At 48.8% G+C, this 2,991-nt stretch overlaps 1 long non-coding RNA gene across 3 annotated transcripts in view; it reads right to left on the minus strand.

The window, feature by feature from the left end:
* Positions 1-1,195: 1,195 nt before the first annotated feature.
* LOC106726226 overlaps positions 1,196-2,991 on the minus strand; it is an 11,232-nt gene continuing 9,436 nt past the window's right edge. For all 3 annotated transcript variants that reach the window (XR_001362258.1, XR_001362257.1, XR_001362256.1), the window contains exon 3: positions 1,196-2,735. This is a non-coding gene — a long non-coding RNA (uncharacterized LOC106726226). The remainder of the gene's footprint in view (positions 2,736-2,991) is intronic.

Consider the following 2,991-nt stretch of genomic DNA (forward strand, 5'->3'; position numbering starts at 1 on the left):
TCCATGTCAGTTCATTTGAAGAAGGGGTTCCTGTGCCCAGGACGTGCTGAGCATCTCCAGAGTGGGGTATGACCAGCCAGCAGAGCATCAGGAGCAAGGCCAGAGGCCAGGATGTCTGAGGCAGATGAGGGCCAGGAGGTGGTCCCATTTGCGGGACGGTTGAAGCACAGGAGGATGGCAAGCGAAGGAGATGAGGCCAATCACAGAAGCCCTCAGATGCCATACCAACGATCTGGCCTGTATGCCTCAGCAGCATGGCTTCAGGCAAGGAACCCCTTTAAGAACATCCTTCCACAGCCCCATGTAGATGAGTAAGGTGAGAGCAAACAGGGGCAGATGGGCAGGAGGCCCTGTAGGAGCTCAGGTCACAGAAGCTGACTTAGCCCAGTAGCAGCAGGAACCAGGAGAGTCCAGTGCAGTCAGAAATGGAGGCTGTCAACAGTTTGCTGGCCAGTTCAGAGCCAGGGAGATGCCATGAGTTTAACCATAAGAGAATGGCCGCTCAGCCAAAACCAAAATCTTTCAAGGGGTCCACCCCCTTCACCTGAAAGTGTTTCTTAAAGAGAGCTACTACCCGAATGGCTCCAGTTGTTCATCCTGGGCCTGTCTAGGGGTTGCCAAGAGAGAAGAGGTACTGGGGTGTAGAGTCAAGTCACCCCACTTATTTGCCAGCTCTAGCAAACCCAGCTGAGTGTGCCCTTATAGTCATTGCCCTCTTCTTCTTGTATACAGTGACTTGGACCCTGCCCCAGCTCATTGGTAGATCCTGCCTTGATTGAACCAGTCGTAGCAATCCCATGTCCTTGCCCAGGGTTAGTTTATCACAGCCATGTGGCACAATCCCAGCCGAAGAGACACAGAGGGGTACCCACAGAGGGGCTTTGGGAAAGGTTTTCTCTTTTAAAAAGTTGTAGAGGGAGAGATGGGCTCTTCTTCTGCTGTCTTTTCAAGTCTGCGAGCCCCTGGGACTGCAGTCACTGTCTTGCAGTGAGGACAGACTGGAGAGAAAATGCTGCAGTTGCCCCACGGAAGGAAAAGACCCAAGATTTGTGGCATAGCCACTGAATGAACCAGCCATGGGACTTCTTGTCAGATGCTAATTGTGGCAATAAATTTTACGTGCAGCCCAAGACTTCCTAATTGATACTCCAACCTTCCCCCACCACAGCCACTTTCTCTTGGGATGACCTTGATACTCCTGCCGAAGGGGAGGACTCAAGCAGTCTGGGCCGTGGATGTCTCCTGACAAGGTGATTTAGTTCATTTCAGTGAGGGAAGCCCTGCATGCCTGGCAAGTGCCAAGGGTTTATAGTGCTGAGTCCCTTCTTAACTATCTCTTAGGTATTTTCCTCTCCAAACTTCAACATTTTTGTTTACTACAAATCCCACCAGCTGTTTTTGTAAATAATGTTTTATCGGCACACAGTCGTACTCATCACTTCTGGATTGTCTGTGGGGCTTTCATGCAGCAACAGCAGAGCTGAGGGGCTGCAGTAGAGACCTCTGGCCCACAAAGCCTAGAATATTTACTCCCCAGCCCTTCACAGGAAAGCTTTGCCAACTCCTGGTGTATCCCACCAGATTTTCTTGAAGAAAAATACTGAGCTAAGGGAATAGATACATTACAAAGGAATATATATATGCATGTTCTTTTATTTTTACATATATAACATGGTTCTAATCCATTCTTCTTTCATTCAACACTATATCTAAAGCAGCCATAGATGTAGCATAACTTCTTAAACTAATCACCAAGAGATGGACATTTCGGTTGATTCTTCCAGTTGTTATTCAAAGGGGAAGGATCTGACCTCCCACTCAATTGCTCTGGGCTCTGGCACCAAACTCCAGGGTGGTGGTTGTTTAGAAGGTGGGCTTTGCATTGCCCTGTGGGAGCTTGGGAACATTAGACAAAGTGCAGGAGCCCGCCTCCTTGTGGCAGATGTGGCCCCAAGCCTCTTGAGAGGCATTTGGGCTCCTTGAGAGACATTACGGATAACAGCCAAGTTGGGAAGCACACCTGTCTCATGCAGAAGGCTGGTCCAGGCTACACAGAGGAGCTCTGGGAGGAAGTGGTCAGCTGTCACTGAGAGGACAACTGGATAACTCAGGCATAGTTGCAGCATCCTATGGGAGGCCACGCCCACCCTGCAGCATTAGAAACTCAGCAGTAATCTCATTGGCATGGAGCACAGGAAAAATACGTGTGCTGGATAGAGTAGTTGAAGCTTCAGATTCCAGTCAAACATGAGGCTTTTCACCAGCAAGGACACTTCCTTCCAATCAGAGGCATGATTTAAGGCCCAGCAGCCTTACTGAAAGCTTGTGTCTCTGCTCGCCCAGTGCTGAGTCTTAGAGCAATGTTATCAAAGAGAAGTGTGCCAGTATTGGGTCTGCTTCATCCGGGAGGGGGGTGTGCCATGCGAGGGTGGACCAGGCAGAGGGCAGAGGTCCCCTGGGACATGGATCTGACAGCCCCTGGCTCCAGATAAAAGTCACTCTCACCCCCTTTCTCTATCTCTACTCAACACATATGACTGTTCAGCCCTGAACTAGGGACTACCAGGATACCCAGAATAAAGCTAGAGAACATCTTGCCATTGCTCAGAGAAAAGACGTGTAGGAAGAAGATTGAAAAGCATCGGTCAGCTGGTCAGTTGAGCGCTTCTTCTGAGCCAGGCACTGCTCTGGGCAGAGAGACATGATGCAAGGCCAGGCTCTCGACAAGTTCACATCTGGAGAAGAAAAGAGATGTGCAAATACAGTGACATGGCATCTTGTGAGAGGTTAGAGTCTAAACCCACATCAGGCAAAAATGCAGTGTAATTATCCCTGCATTTGTTTCCTATCGCTGCCAAACAAATCTTTACACATTTGGTGGCTTCATTACAACACACATTTATTCCTACACTTCTTTTTTTTAAAATATATTTTATTGATTTCAGAGAGGAAGGGAGAGGGAGAGAGAGATAGAAACGTCAATGATGAGAG

This window comes from Myotis brandtii, unplaced genomic scaffold, assembly GCF_000412655.1.
Source record: "Myotis brandtii unplaced genomic scaffold, ASM41265v1 scaffold240, whole genome shotgun sequence".
NCBI lineage: Eukaryota > Metazoa > Chordata > Mammalia > Chiroptera > Vespertilionidae > Myotis > Myotis brandtii.